We start from the raw sequence: 16,685 nt of genomic DNA on the forward strand, positions 1-16,685 counted from the left end.
GTTATAAATAAATCTTTTGTGTGTAGCCCTTTACATGTATTATATAATTTCTTGAACATCATTCGTAAATTAAATTAAATATTTAGTTTGGTTCTGATTTATAAATGACATACCAAACAATATATTACGACCTACAAGTCAAAGGCTATACACAAACAATTAATTTTTAACTGTTTACATCACGATTACATGCTCTTAGTTCATGCTTGGTTTTAAAAAAAATTGGCCTTCAGGTCTAAAAAATATATATACATATAGGCCCTACTAATTATTTTCTAAAACATTTTATAAAAAAATAACTAGAGTTATATTTGGAATTTTATTGAAATAATTTAGTATACTATCCCCTTAAGTTGTCCGCCGAACGACGTGAAGATCTCTGGGTCTTAACACGCCATTAACAAAACGCTCCAGATTTATTGATTGATAGCGTGTGTTTACGAATAGCGTTTAAGAGCCGCTGCACTTGTAACCACCAGTTCTCGTTTCATGGTTTCGTTTAGAAGTCGTAATATGTTGGACAGTGGAAAAAGCTAAAATTGGTGTTTTCAAGGAATTTTTCAACACGAAAAAATTCCAAGCATAGTATAGAGAAGTAGTGGAAATTTTCATCTTAAATACGCCACCATAAAATGATCGGTTCACCGCTTGAATTTCCGTAAAGGCGCGTGAACGACGCAAAGACTACATGCGTAGAGGCGAAGAGGAGTGTTATGCCCGGGTCGGTGTCGCCCTTAGCGCCCTTGCACTTTTAGAGCTGGTGCGCCCTTAAGGGAGGGTGGCTAGGTCAAGGTAGCGAGGAGGGGAGTGTGTGTGATTGAGGCACGTCCTGTCCCTGTACATATTCTATACCTTGGACCGAGCGAATGGAAAAAAAAAAAAACGGAAGGGGGAGAGGATGTTGCATGAGAAGGGAGGAAAAAGTTGAATTTTTAGAAGCAATTCCACTTCCGAAATAGGAAATTGATCCGGGCTGCAGATAGCGGGCTCTGAAATACAGCTTTATACAGCCCACAGTTCGGGCCACAGCGGTGCTGCGGGGGATGTTCGGGTAAGAACGGGGCAAGTCCAACAAATGACCTGTTTGAAATCCTGTGGTCTAGAGGCACGTGCATTCGACTTCAATACCTAGGTCTTGGAATCGAATTTAATTTCAGAAAAGGTTTTTTTTTCAAGACTTAGGCATAAGGTAGTCAGAAACATAACCATCCTATAAATATTAAATTAAATTTTTAAAATGGTGATAATTGACTTTAAAGCCATGCACTTTTTGTACTATGTTCCTAACTACCTTTATTATTTGGTCCTTTCACTAGCCATTGCTAATACTTTTACTTGCAACTTCTGCTACAACTATGCTGCTGCTGCTATTGCTTGCAACTACTACCACAATACTGCTGCTACTGCTACTGCTTGCTATAAGCCTCTGAAGTTGGTGGTAAACATTGATTTAATTGAAAATAAAAGAGTAAGTACTAATATCGAACACTAGGCATCTGGATGTTGTTTATTTGAAAAAATCTCTACAACCATCGTAACTATCGTAGAATGATTTTTTTTAAATATATTTGGGACAACAAAAGTCACAAAAATATACGGGAAATATGGGTGCTATCCAAATTATTTTATGGCAGCGGAAAATTTATGGGTGGTTTTAAACTTTGTTGAATCAAACATTATCCAAACTTTTAGAGTTCCATCCTTAATACTATAGCGATTGTGTATTTAAAATTTTAAAGAATATATATTTCTTAGCTACAACTGCAAAGGCGCACATCAGCAATTTGATTCACTTTAGACTGTAGTCATATTATAGGTTAAAAAAAATATTTTTTCATGATGGACCTGGAGCCGAAATGTGTCTATCTGTAGTCTGTAGATTACTTCAGACTTACCCTGCCTATATATTTATGATGATGTATTGTTATTACTATACATCTTAGCGCGGTTGACAAATCTCCCCCCCCCCTCGTAAATACTTTTTTTTACACCTGCTTTGTTTTGATTATAGCTGTTTAGTATTTTCGTGAGGTTTGAAGATAAAACATAACATGTTTTCAGGTTATGATAATATATAAATCAATGTAATTTGTCAGGAATAAAATACATTTTTAACGAGGAATACGCATTGATTTCTTGAAGACGAAAGCTGTATACTTGAAAGATGCTGCAAAAATTACTTAGTTTAAATTTTTTTTCCCTTTAAACCAAACGTAATCTATTTATTATTTAAGGATAGATATAGTGCTTGAAAATCTCAATCTACTCGTACTTTTCTCCTCGACAATTATCACCAACACGATACATGTTTACCGTTTTAAGGTTTACTAAAGAAAACTTAAGGTCACAACTATTTTCGGAGGATTTATATATGTATATATATACATATATATACTTACAAATATGTTGTCTGTCCAGTGTGCTGTTTTTTAAGATATAACTTGTTTGCCATTACCAGATGATAATCTAATACAACCAGCCAATCAAAAATAATTATTTATGTTGGTAGAAATGAAATACCAAAGCGTCAAATGGTTAGATTTTATATTTAGATAGGGATTAAGGAGGAAAATGGGTGAAGATGGTAAAAATTGGGTCTAGAACATTAGAAGCCAGTATCACTTTGCTCCTTGTTTCAGAGTCAAGATAATGCTAATTAGGTAAATTTTATTATCTGACCATTTAAGAAACTTGTAACAGCCTGTTAAACACAGTTAAGACCAGCATAATTACGTACCGCTGATAAGCTGCAGGTTTGTAAAGCAATGCAATATTTTTTTTTTACTTGCCTAGTGTCAACATTCGGATTCGTAATAAGCGTTTTAATATTTTCTGCTACTACGAAACAATACTGACCTCCACAGTTACTTCCAGAAATACCACCATATCGTTGTAGATAAAAATTAAACATTTTAAAATTTTATTGTCTCTTGATTCTTCACTTTTAATAGTCTCTTTACAATGTGACACTTGAATCCCTTTTGTGTTTATTTTTCCTTTATTGTAACATATACAAATATCTTTTAATGTTATTATGGTACTTTTTTTATATTTTAAAACCTAAAATCCATTTAGATATTTGTAACGTAGTTTACTTTTACGTTTTCGTTTGATTATTAACTAATAATTAATCTTCAAATAAGGTTCTTAAAATGACATAGTATTTTTTTTCTTTTTAACTAAGACCAGAAGAACTAAAGATAAAATTAAATGTTATTCTTCCAGATGTCTTACACAATACCTTAAATGTAACTAATTTAAGTATGATTTAAGATAACGAATTAAAAATATTTCGTCAAATTTATGAATTATTGAAATTATAAGCGCCAACACACATTTAAAATAAAATACATTATTTTTTTAACGTGATGTTTCTACTTGGCTTTTAAAAAAAATTTTGGAAACAAATTGTAACAATAGCCATTATTATAGCTTACTCAAATGCGTAGGCATTTTAAAATGCCAATAAATTGTAAATATACCAGCAAATTATTCATCAAAATATTATTTGAAATTTATTAAATGACAAATGTGTTTTAAAATAAAAATCAAATTATAATAGCAGATTTTATTCATTCTTTTCAAATGTTTTCTATACACAAAATTTCGTCAGACTATTAATTTCAGGGATTACGAACTAAACAACAGATTTTAACATTTATATTTGATTTGTTTGAAAGTTACCGAACATATTTGGAAATAACTTATTTTGGTAATATATATGTATGTTTCGTTACGTAATGTTTTTCGCTTATTTTAGTTTCATTTGGTAATACTACTTATTTTAATTTAAAAGGAGGTCTTCCCGATGGTTAATGCAAAAAAAAAATCACATACTGACGAAAGGGTGAGTTTTGATGCTCAAAGCACTAGAAAATCTGAGAGAAACACACAAAATATTTAGAGATGACCCAGGACTAGTAGACAGAACAAACTATTATTTTCCCCTTTACAAATAAACTGATAACAATGTACGCCAACACCGCTTATTATTAATTCAAAGAAAAGTTCTTCAAGCACACATTTCGTGAGTTATGCTAGTTGGGCAAGTTTTGGCACACTACCAAAGGACGTACGTAGGATACTTTTTTTAATACAGGGGTGAGCAAGCAGGGGTAAATGATTTTCGCATGTAATGATTTAGAGTTACTATTATGTCGTGCGGGTTTTTATTCGACAGGAGGTGGGGTTTTGAAAGCCAAAGTATTTCATGCAAAAAGTAAAACCAACCAAATGGGCAGAAAGGAAAAATATGTAAGGTGTGACCGAGGTGTTTGGACATGCAGTAACGTTTCTGGCTAGCACTGGGAGGTCATAGGTTCAATCCATGCAACGTGCATTGAGGAATATTTTTTTCTCTGGATATGGTTTCTGATTACAAACAAACACCTTAAGGGTGTAGACTCCTAAATTATTATGCTTCAATGAATTCTTGTTTTTGCGCGTGATTTTCACAAAATGTTTAGTACTATTATAGTGGATGAATTTTTTATAATTGTTTTCTCAGCTAAGCTCTTAGTGCGGCCTAAGTGGCTAATTGTTATAATTATTAGTACTTCACTTTAACTAATATAAATTAATATTATCTCTTAATCATATGTACAAAAATCTACTATTGTAATTTAAACGTGTTACTCTTTTTACTTATGTTATTTATTTTAGGAATAGTTTTTACTATATTATTTATTTAACTGTATTTTATAATGTTTTTACTGTGTTGTTTGTCTATTTGTTTTCATATACTTACAGTGCTAGCATACTGTGAACTGTGTATTTTGGCTGGCACATAAATAAGACAAATTTAATGATTATTAAAAACTAAAAGATTAATTTACATATTAATCATATAGTGAACATAGCGATCATAATCATGTATTGTACAGTTTTGAATTAGCATATTTGTCAGTTGCCGTAAACTTATTCATATTTAGAATTTTATTCGACAGTCAAGACAAATTTTGTTTTTCAGAAATCTTTAAAACGTGAGTTGTTCAGAGTTTTGGAAAACATAATTTTTAATTGTTTATAAATGGCATTCTTAAAATAAAATGCTATATGAAAAAGGCCACATACACAAGGTTAATTCAAAATTGTTTAACACACGGTTCAAGATAGAATTTAGTTATAAATTATCTCTTAGTTTTTATTCTTTTTTTTTTGTAAATGGGGCTGAAATAATCACATTACATTACAGATTTTTTAAATATGTAAATTAAAGGAAAGCAACTTTATCGATAGTTATGCTTGGTTCGAATTCTTGCCCGGGTCATGATTCTTTGTGTTGTCCCAGTAAAAACATTTGTAAAAGTTATTTGTAAACAATTCCCTAAATATCTTTCTAATTTTAACTGCGCAAATTATTAAGCATTTAAAAAAATCAAATTGTTGTATACTAAATTACATTTTTCATGGTTTCATAAAGATATGCTTCCATGAAACATCATTCAAAATTTAAAATTATCCGCCAATCTTCGTAAGCACGACAAGAAATATTCAGTATTGTTTCCAAAAGCGTGTTTCATACATGCAAAAATAACCACAGCAATATCTTGTACACATTTACAGTATCTCTCTTGTAGTACTACAAAATATTTCTTGGCAATGGTTTCCGCAGGGATTTCTTTGCAAAAGTACATTTTTTTTCCTATGTAATGTTTTCAAAACCATTATTTAACACTAATTTCCAAAAACTATTCTATAAGTGTATTAATAAAATTAAAAATTACTAAATTATACATACAAAATAAATTACAAGTATACCCCCTATATAGTAATTTTATCTTCCCTTACTTTTCACGGCCCTGGCAAGTTATTGACATTATTCTGTTTTCCTGCATCTAACTAGGATTTTTTTTAACGTGAGAGAGGATTCAGTACTCGCCAGAGATGTGTAACATGCAACCTCGGTAACGAGCACATTCATGTGTTCTCATGTCGCAAATACACTTTCAATACGAAACCCGGGCACAAACATTTATCTCAGAATTATTTAAAATAATGCAGAGCGTGATAAATATTAACGCACATTGTTTTTTTCAACTACATATCTTTATGCGGATAACACATAGTTTTCGCTCCCGCCCGCTAGAATTCGCTGTCAGAGTAGCTACGTCAACTATAGAATCGTTCGATTTGAAATGCAAATTTTAAAACTATATAATGGAACGACTTCGATGAAAGCGAAAAAGATTTGAAAAAAATTATAAAACCCGGATTTGGACCTGATTTTCGACACAGGTATTTTATTAAAACACTGACCATCTCTTTGTTTTAAATTTAGTACTATAAAGTTTTCCTTTGGCTTTGTGATATTAGGTTCGCGCCATCCACCACATACGGCAGCGCCGTGGTTACACATTTCCGTTCCGCGTGCGAATTCCGTTCCTTTCACGAAATTACTTCCGCCAAGAGCCGCACACCGAGAGCTAAGATGTTTACACATCAAAAATTAATGTAGTTATCCATTTAAAATGTATGCCAACGGCCCGGAGCACGGCAAGTGCTTGTAGTGCCCTAGACAAATGTTTGGTCAGGCAGGAGCAAGCCCACATCCCCTGCATCGCCCTGCGTAAGCCCCGTTGCACTTGGCAAAGCACTCAGTTCTCACTAATTAGCTTACCTCCCCGTGGGTATGAAGGCGTTTAGCATCACTTCCCTCTCCGCGCGTTTTCGTGTGCGCCCTTGTGACGCTCCAGACAACTACGAACTAAACTAGTACATGACCGATGTAAAAAAAATAATTAAAATTTTTTTTTGTTCAATTCATTCAGTGAAGTTTTTGAATTTAGCCAATATCCCATCTTTAAAATATCGATTTCAGCTTTAAATAACGTATTACGATTATAGTTATTCATCCATCACAAACATATTTTTTCCCAAAGTACTTTTCCCAAAAATATGTTTATTTTTTATCATCTTCCCACAAAGATTGAATCATGCCATTGAACTTAATTAAAAGTTTTAAACGACGGATGTAATGTTATTATTTCTACAAGCAGATATGAGAAACTTAATGTTATATGTGTTAAAGAATCATTACTGAATTAATAAAAAAAATTGTAGGATTTAAAAACTTAACTTAGACTTGAGTAGCATACACCGCTTAGAAAAGACAAAAAATTGAAAATAGGCTTCTTGTATTTTTTAATTAAATAAAAAATGGTTAAATAATGTAGTGCAACTATGCTATATTATAACAAAGTATTGTTTTTAATAAAATAGGTTACCTGGTAAAGTAAAATTTATAATAACCTACAAAAAATCTTGAAAATCAATTAACATGGCCACAATAAAGAAATTAAGGTTAGAAATTCCCAACAGCACACCAACAAAAAGCAGTCTCTTTAACTTACACATATCACTTAAGGCAGGTATTTTCCGCGCAAAAATATAAAGTGTCATTAGACTGCAAAATGTTGTGCCTGTGACTGCGGTTCATCCGAACTTCGAGGAGAGAAGCCGTGGCCCTATTCGGCCGGGTTATTCAGGACGCGTCTGCTTTCGCATGCAATTGCTGTCGTTCGTTTGCCGATGGTAGACATGCGCCTGAGAATAACTCAACTATCGTAAAAACAAAGTATTTTATCACGCAGCTAGCCTAGAAAAGAGGCTACGTTTGTAGCTTGAGACCCGTTTGTAGACTGAGACCCGTTTGTAGACTGAGACCCGTTTGTAGACTGAGACCCGTTTGTAGACTGAGACCCGTTTGTAGACTGAGACCCGTGTGCAACCTGAGATCCATTTGTAGCCTGCGACCATGTTGTAGCCTGAGACTCATTTGTAGACTGATACCGTTTGTAACCTGAGACCCGTTTGTAGCCAATTCCAATGACTTTTCTGTATCGCTGCAGGCAACAATCCGGAACCCATATTATATTCTGGACTAACGTCAGAGGCATAATGAAAGTTTTTATTAAAATACAAACCTTAAAATAAAATTGTAATAAACCCTCAACGAGAGTTAATATTACATTTGAAACAGTACATGGATAAGTACTTCTGCTTCTCTCAACAGATTAAGCCAAATGCTGATTGGATGTTTAAAATATATATTATTTTGGCGTGCAGTAAGATATATTTTTAAGAAAATAATATTGGTCAATCATAGTGCATGTTGTTCCGTCTGGCTACAAGGAGCAAATGAATACAATTATTGTAGCAGGCTACAAAGGTACATTTGCAAAATCGTCTCGGTTAAAAATCGAGATCTCGCTAGAAATACACAGTCTTACATATTACCCAACTAAATCTCGGAAATGTTCGTTGCAATTCAGCCCGGAAGAATTCTCTGCACGCCATCGCCCACATCCGGGTTGTCGACGGGGGGGGGGGAGGGTTATATTAGAAGGGAGGGGGAAGGCTACAGAACACAGCATCGCACTACAGAAGCAAAGAAAAAAACGAGGGACAGAAACACAAAGCGTTCGCTTTACGACATCGTAGACGTAAAAAATGCATACCGTCATGCAAGACAAATATCGACCTAACGAAATCTTCACAAAACTTCGCCACTCTTTGGCCTGCCGTGGCTTGCGCCGTCGTTCGGTTGAAAACAGAACGGGTGGAAGGGGTGTTCCAAGGGGAAAAAGGGAGTGAAGGAAAGGGAAAAAAAAAGGGGGAGGTTTTGCCCGATTTCCCTAGCGGCTTACTTGCCAGCTGCGGAATTCAAACACGTCAAACTTTTTTTTGGGGGGGCCCCCTACTCAAACAAAAAAAAAATACACTGGCGGAGAAGGGCTGGGCCTCGCAATCTAAATGGCAATATTTTCGACGGCGTTATATGTATGAGGTTAAATTTTAAAAACTGCCCAGATGGGAGGGAAAGGTTTTCGAGCCGGAGCAATGTCGGGGTCTGCAAGGCACATACACACACATACACACGCGCGACCAAGCAGAAAAAAAAAAAGCACGTGAAAGACGGAAATAAAAGAACCAAGAATCTTCCCCGTCCTTGCTCCCACTTTCCGTCTCGTTCTCTCTTCGTCTGCCCAGGCATCGCCAAAGTCCGAGGGATTGAAAAGCAATATCAAGAAAACCTTACCCCCCCCCTTTCCCTTTACCCACCTCAACTTACCATCATACCTTTTTTTTCTATCCCCTCCTTCCCATCCCTTCGCTTTACTATCTCTCATTCGCTGTCCCTTTTCCCTGCTATTTCTCTATACATGCATGTCCCATTTCCCCAGCCCCAGATCCCCTCGTAAGGACATACACGAGTTGGGATTGTGATCAATACTAGCTGCTTCCGGATGTCATTCCGAGCCGGATTTCTTTTTTTCCGTGTGGCCAATACAACATCGGCCAATACACCGTTAAAATTATACGTTCTTAAAATTTACGAACAAACATAAAAAAAATTACAGACGAATTGAGAACCTCCTCCTTTTTTTTTTTTTTTTTTTGAAGTCGGTTCAAAAACAGCCTGCTGGTTGCGGGTGATACAAGAACTTTCATCAGTTTAAGTGAACTGGATTCACTAAGGCCCGTTATAGAATATCACGGAAACGGAGACGGATATCGCGAAACGCAGTGTCTAGAATAGCACGCACGCATGCGGATACATATCCGTACGAATCAACACGGCAACCAATAGAAGAAGAGATTTTAGCCGTGGGTGGTAGCAATGCTTGTTTACGTTTTAATACGTTAAAAATGATTTCATGTACAAGAATATCTAGTGTTCTATCATTACTTTGAGTTTTTTTTTTTAATGTATCTGTGAACCTTGGCTGTGTCACGTTCTCTTACCTCAGAAAAAAATTTCCTAATATTTTTTTTTTGAAAACGTGAAATTCAAGGTCATTGGTTGTCATTTGTTACGTTTCCGTGAACTGTGGAAGCGGAAAACGGACAGAGAAACTTAAATACCTTGTGGTTCCGTTATCCGTTTCAGTTTTTAACGTCTACGCGGCATTAATGCAAACCTTTAACCTTTAATGCAAACCCACGAGAATTTAAAAAATAAAATCCTTCCATCCGCGTGTCTTTATATTCCGTCAACACCGAACACAGAACTCCGGAAGTCCGAGGGTCCGGATAACTGGAGTGTATGGGTTAAGCAGCACTCACAATTATCTGCATTGCATATTTTGTTTTGTAAATGGAACTTAAATATTTATATATGATTACAGATATTTGTTAATTTGCATATTTACAATCAAACAAATGTGTTACTACAAAATAGTGTCACCAGTAATACTGTGTTCAGATTCTTACACTGGCATTTATGCTTTGTGTTGTCCCAGTACCTACGATAATTAAGAGTTATTTGTAAACCGTTTCCTGAATAGCTTTCCATTCATTAATAAGCATAATCAAACCAAATTAAGTCCAATTATTGAATATTTGATACTTTCCGTGGTTTAAAAAATATGTTAAATGAAACAGAAATTAAAATTAAGTTATGCGGCAATTTTTTGGGTTTTATCTCGAAAAACGTATTTCGTATATGCAAAAATATCTATAGCCGTGTGTTGTACAAAGTTACAATATATTTCTTGTAGTATTTTAATCTATTTCTTGGCACATGGTTTCCAAAACAATCTTTTGTAAAAGTATAGTTTTATTTTCTCTGTGACATCCGTCTGTTTAGCCTTCGTCTGTCAATCACGTAACCTCCAACCAAACCCTGATTTACGGTAATCATTCTTTTATTTAAAATTTGTTTTAGTCAGAGTTTTAGATAAAGTTTTAGATTGATACAATACATTATTACGGATTTTATCGTTTATCTGTTAAAAAAAACTAATGATTTTTTTATACCTTCGAACATTGTTATTTTCACCCCATGCAGTAATAGTTGTTTAAATAAAAAATTATTCTAACAAAAGTTTGAGATAATATTTAGAAAGTTAAAAAAAAAGAAGAATGGATTCTATAATGTACATGATAGGGATAATTTATTTAGGTATTTTCTTATTCTAACCCCAGGTTTTTCAACCCATTGCAATAATTGTTTACATTATAAAAAATTGTTCAAGACAATAATTTTAGATAAAAATTATAAGATTTACAAACACTTTGAACGGATTTGATATTGTTCATACTAAGAAATAAATAATTTTTTTTTTATGTTAACTCATTTTTATCCACCCTTTGCAATGGTTGGTTGCATCAGAAATTATTTCAGACCAAAGTTTTGTTTGCTTGCAAACAATTGGAACGGATTTTATAGTGTGCCTACTAAGGAGTTATAATTTTTTTTGCCATTCAAACTCTGTTTATTTCATCGCTTGCAGTAATAATAGGTCGTATAACATTGTTTCAGAATAAAGTTGTAGATAATAATTCATGGTTATATAATAAATTAGAACAAATTTCATAGTGTACATGGAACGGAAACAACGATTTTTTTAATATCCACCACAGTATTTATTTAACCCCATGACGTAATGGCTGATCTTATAAAAAAAATTTCAAACAAAAGTTTCAGATAAAAATTATAAGTTTTACGAACAATTTCAACGGATTTGATAGTTTGATTACTAAGGTAGTTACGAATTTATTTTAACCACTCTTTATCCCCCCTTTGCAGAAATGGTTATTTGTATCAAAAATCGCTTCAGACAAAATTTTTAGAGAATATTTATAATGTTTAGAACAATTAAAATGTATTGAATATAGTACTTGCTAAGAAAGTTATTTTTTTGGTCCTTCAACCCGTGTTATTTTCTACATTCTCCAGTGATAGTTGGTCGTATAAAACATTATTTCAGAAGAAATTTGTAGATAATAATTTATGATTTTACAGTAAATTATCATTTATTTTATAGTATACAAGGGGCAGAAATTATTAATTTTTTAAATACTACCTCTGTTTTTTTTCCTATTTCGTTTCTAAAATGGATCCTTTTATTAAAAATTGTTTTAGATAAAAATCGTGTCATTTAAAAAAATCCGAACGGATTCAATAGTGTGCCTACTAAAGGAGTTTTTTTTTGTGATCCAAACCATGTTTTTTTCACCCCTTGGACTTATGGTTGGTCGTATAAAAAATGCATTTAGAATATAATTTTTAGTATTACTCTTACGAGTTGTAATACGTTCAAACGGATGTGACATTCGTCATATTACTAGGGTTAAAGCGATTTTTCTGTTTATCAAAAAATTATTCCTCATTTCTACTCTTTTGGTCGGATATTGCCCATTAACGAACTCAGCCGAGATTTTCCAATGATTTTATTTTATTCATCAGTTTAGAAGTGATTTGTGAAAAATTACGGCAGTTATCGTGACCATAATAATGTGACACACACACACACAGATATATAACATATATGTAGTATTTCTTCGCTGGCTTCGCAAGTTGTGGATAAAGATTATTGACACAGCAAGGTTTTTAGGTTTATTTTAATAATCACTATAAAATAAAACTTAAAACTAAATTATTAATTTCATGTCTATCACCCAATGATACTCAATTAGATATCTTGCATATATACATATATATTTATATGTGTGTGTATGTGGTTTTTTTTTTTTTTTCACGGTGTTGTCTTAGGCCTGCGTCACTGAACTGTCTGGAAACAGTACGATTTTTCACGCTCGGAAATACAGCGGACGTTTCCGTTGAGACTAAAAACACGGTAAAAACATGCAATCTACAGAGTTCAGTCAATTTGATGGATGTGCTCTGGTATTTTAGTTACAAACATTCAGGACACTTTTGGTTTTTTAATAAAACATACTCCATGTTCATCTGGAATAATGAAGCTTTGTAACAGTGAAAGAATTTTTGAAATAGGTATTTATTTTTTTCGTTTAATACTTACAAACAAATAAACAAACTTACGCCCTTTCTTTATAATATTGGCATAGATTATCTCACTGCATGAGCTTTTCTGAGCTTCACCGCTATAAATATTGATTACACAGGAAAAATTATTCACACTTGCTTAGGGTGAGTTGATGTTCACTAAAGAGTATGACTGATTGCAAATTATTCAGGAATCATCTTAAATTAACATATATCTTCGTAAAGCAAGTAGGTAGTGAGTTTACTTAAATTTTACATGAACTAACAATTTTTATCTTGGTATTTTAACAAAACCATCAAACATTTTTCCAGTCTGCAGCAATAACTGTGCTGTTCCTTCCACCTGCCTCTTATCCCTGTTCACAACAGAGAACAGAACTCGGATGTCAGAATACAGCCAAGTTTCAACAAAACTACGAAGAACTATAACAGGATACCTAAACTTACGTGTTAATATAATTTCCCTGATTTGTCCTTGGGTTTTCAACACCAAATTTTCAAATTTCGTTGAGAATTTTTTCAAATGGTTTTATTATTTTGCAATTTTCTGAAAGAAATTAATAAAATCCAGCCTCAACAATACCCATTGCTGGCCTAGTTCTAATTTCCATTTTTTTTTCCCTCTAACATAAAATTGCATATGCATTTTTATAGTAAGTGCATCTAAGCACTGAGTCTGAGTCTGAGTCTGAGTCTGAGTGATGGCAGATGGAGCATGACATTTCCCCTAAAATTACTGTCACTGGGAAATTTCCATAACATTTTCCCCTGACTAATTCCAACTTCCCTGACTTTCCAAAATGTGGCTTCCTGTAGTAATATGTATCAGCCCGGTCACTATTTGAAATGGTAAACCATAAAGTATTAAAAAATAATAAGTAGTTTATAGTACACTTTATTTAAGACAAACTGTTCTTACTGAAAGTACTATTTCTAAATGCCACGTGAGGCATCCAACAAATGTTTCTCTTTATATTTATTTTAAAGGTAATTTTTTTTACATACTGTTGATTTTTACTAGCGTAAATAAAACTCGTCTTTTTTTTTAAAGAGATACTTACGCCACGTGAGAACAAACACATTTCGTTCAAATTGCAAATATATTTTAATACTCGATTTCGTAAATTTTTAGTTAAGACACGTTCGTAAATAAATTAAATTATTCTTACCTCTACAGTTATTTTGTGGAGAAATCAAAAAATTTAATTAGGAAGCACTGGCATATGTTTAGCTTAAAAAACCTTAAAAATCTTAAAATATTAAAGATACTTTACAAAGTCAAATACTAAATTTTAAAGCCGTAAAAAATTTGGAAATTTAAGTGATTCTTTAAAAATTGTAACTTTACTTTGTTTACACTATCCACCAGCCATTATCACCGTTGATGAAAATTTTAATAAATGGCATGCAATTATAGAGACACAAACAAATAGTCAAACGCAGCAACATAAATTCCACACTGTCTACAAGAATATTTATGTATTTAAAGTCTCGATTCTTTCAGTAAGTGTATTTTTATTTACTTTCATAATAAAAAGGAAAAAAAAAGTTAAAATACTAAAGTCATACATATAACACATATCGAATCAGCAAAACCGATTTCCGACAATATCTGTGAAATGTGATTTGTCTTCAACCAGAAAGCTGAAGGCAAACTACATAAAGCAATAGTTATTGCTTTTCTGAAGAGAAAAACATGAACGAGTTCTTAATTGATGTGTTAAATAATTTATGATTATTTTGAACGCCATCTGTTGTAGATGTTACCACTAAAAGGAAGGAGCACTTGATATTATGAAGCGTCTCGTGAAATGTTCCAGATATTTAATTTTAACAGAACTAGAAGGTAAACACTATACGGTTAAAAAATGATAATTGAAATGTTTTTTTCAGGTGGTCTAGGTAATATTGTCTTTCAAAAAGTCATGTGTTACACAATTCTCGATTAGTAAATTCATGGATAAAACACATAGTTTCCTTGACATAACAAAATTGGACGTGGAGATAGAAAATAATACTTTTTTTTTATCTTTTAATATTTGGTTGTGTAAACAATCTGGAAACGAAACATTAAGCGATTTACGTGAATTCTTTATATTCTAAGGTTACAGATACAATGCTGAGCAGAAAACAAATAAGAGACTGGTACAATGTCTTAAAAAAATAATAATAAATAATGCAGCGGTAGGCTGGTGGAGTTCAATCAACAATTTCTCAGATAAAATTAAGGAAAGTACAGTTTGTATCGCACGCGGTGAGCAGTAACTACCTGTCGTAAACGCTTCCCGACATTATGCATGCGTTGCTTTCAAACGTGCCGATTTTGTTTTGACACACACCACGTGCCGACACGTCTGTTTTAATCTCATGATTATAAGCAACACCATGAATTGTGTTGGAAACTGAATTTACCCTTCGGGTTTATTTCACTTAGGTAGGTATTTTCCACTTTCGTGAGAACTGTTAGCGAATGATTGTTTTCGTTTGTTTTGCAGGCTAATTTAAAGGTAACTTGACTAATCAACAAAAAAAAAATCAATAGAGGAAATACTTACAAGTAACTGTTGGTGACGGCTTCTAAGCAGAGTTGAAAAAACTTGTTGAGCACAGTTGAATGTCGCTACTAGCTAGTTCATTGTCGGCGTCGCGTTTCTGTCTCCAAGGTGCCAACGAGCACGGCGCAGTGTTTTTGTTTTGACCGCCGCGGAAGAGAGAGAAAGAAGAGTGAAAAGAAGAGAGTTAAAAAAAAAAAAAAAAAAATCCGCACACTACCGCACCGAACGAAGCTTGTGAAGGGCCGCGCGTCGCCTACCGTTGCTTCCTCTCCGCGCGTCTCTTGCCGACTGAATGTCCCTGGATTTCCGTGTGAAAAGTGGCCGCCGCGAAGGGGGTGCGAGTTTCTGCGCGTGCGCAGTAACTCTCTTTGTCACGCGCCGGTCGAAGGAGGGGAGGGAGGGGTGACTGTGACAGACGTTTCGCCCCCTACGGCGGTGAAAAGAGGGACGCAAGCGGTGCCGGAAAAGAGGAAGGGGGAGGGAGAGAGAGAGAGAGAGAAGAAGTTTTCGTGGAGGGGGGAAAGGCGGGAGTCACGCTGCGAGAGGGAGGGATAAGTGTGACGTCGGCTAGAGTAGGCTGACAGAAAGAGTAGAGCCAGACGCCTGCAAACACAATTACGTCAGACAACTAAACCCCCTTACACTCATTTTATCGGGAGCTCTCTTTCCTCCCCTCCTCAGCGTTTTCACCCCTCCCACCCACACGTTTCTCCCTTCCCCCTCTTTTCAGGCGCATACGCTAACCTGCCGCCAAAGCGATAAAATATTTGCTCAGCTACAGTTAGAGAACCATACAATAATAAGGAAGAGGAAGTGGAGGAAGGAGGAAGGGGTGTTACGGGCAGGGGGGTGGAACGGAAACCCGGAGAGATTGGTAGGAGGTTGCTGAGGGTGAGCGATTCGCTTTTTCCCAGGCACCATTTCCTATTAGCTATGCAATAAAAAGGGAGCAAATATTTGATGTATTGATGCATCGCTGGAGCACAATTTATTTTTGACCCACTTGAATCACACAGGAGAAAGACGTAGGGGAGAAAACAATATATTTTTATTTTCGATCATGATTATGTTAGACGGGATAATAGTAGTCCACGCAGAGCTTTGCTTTTCAAAAATACGCGATTTTCGCTACCAGATATATATCTATAATTTTATGGCTTTTTCTTTCCAGGATAAATCAAACAATGCTGAATTTTAATGCCTGCTACACACATCAGCAAAACTTTACAGCAATAGAGAACGTTTTGTTAAGGAAAACCGGAAATCCCTGGAAATTTCGAATTATGTCTACGTCTGCTAGGTACATATTTGCTTGTACCTATAACTACACAGGAAAATAAATGATTTCGAATATTCCGAGAAATAAAAGTAAACGG

General features: G+C 34.3%; 1 protein-coding gene across 1 annotated transcript in view; it reads right to left on the reverse strand.

Moving 5' to 3' along the window:
- LOC134531803 (LIM domain only protein 3-like) overlaps positions 1-15,597 on the reverse strand; it is a 276,608-nt gene extending 261,011 nt beyond the window's left edge. The window contains exon 1 of the mRNA XM_063367744.1: positions 15,310-15,597. The gene's annotated coding sequence lies outside the window, so the exon portion shown is untranslated. The remainder of the gene's footprint in view (positions 1-15,309) is intronic.
- Between the last annotated feature and the right edge of the window lie 1,088 nt (positions 15,598-16,685).

The sequence above is a fragment of the Bacillus rossius genome, chromosome 5 (assembly GCF_032445375.1).
Source record: "Bacillus rossius redtenbacheri isolate Brsri chromosome 5, Brsri_v3, whole genome shotgun sequence".
Classification (NCBI taxonomy): domain Eukaryota; kingdom Metazoa; phylum Arthropoda; class Insecta; order Phasmatodea; family Bacillidae; genus Bacillus; species Bacillus rossius.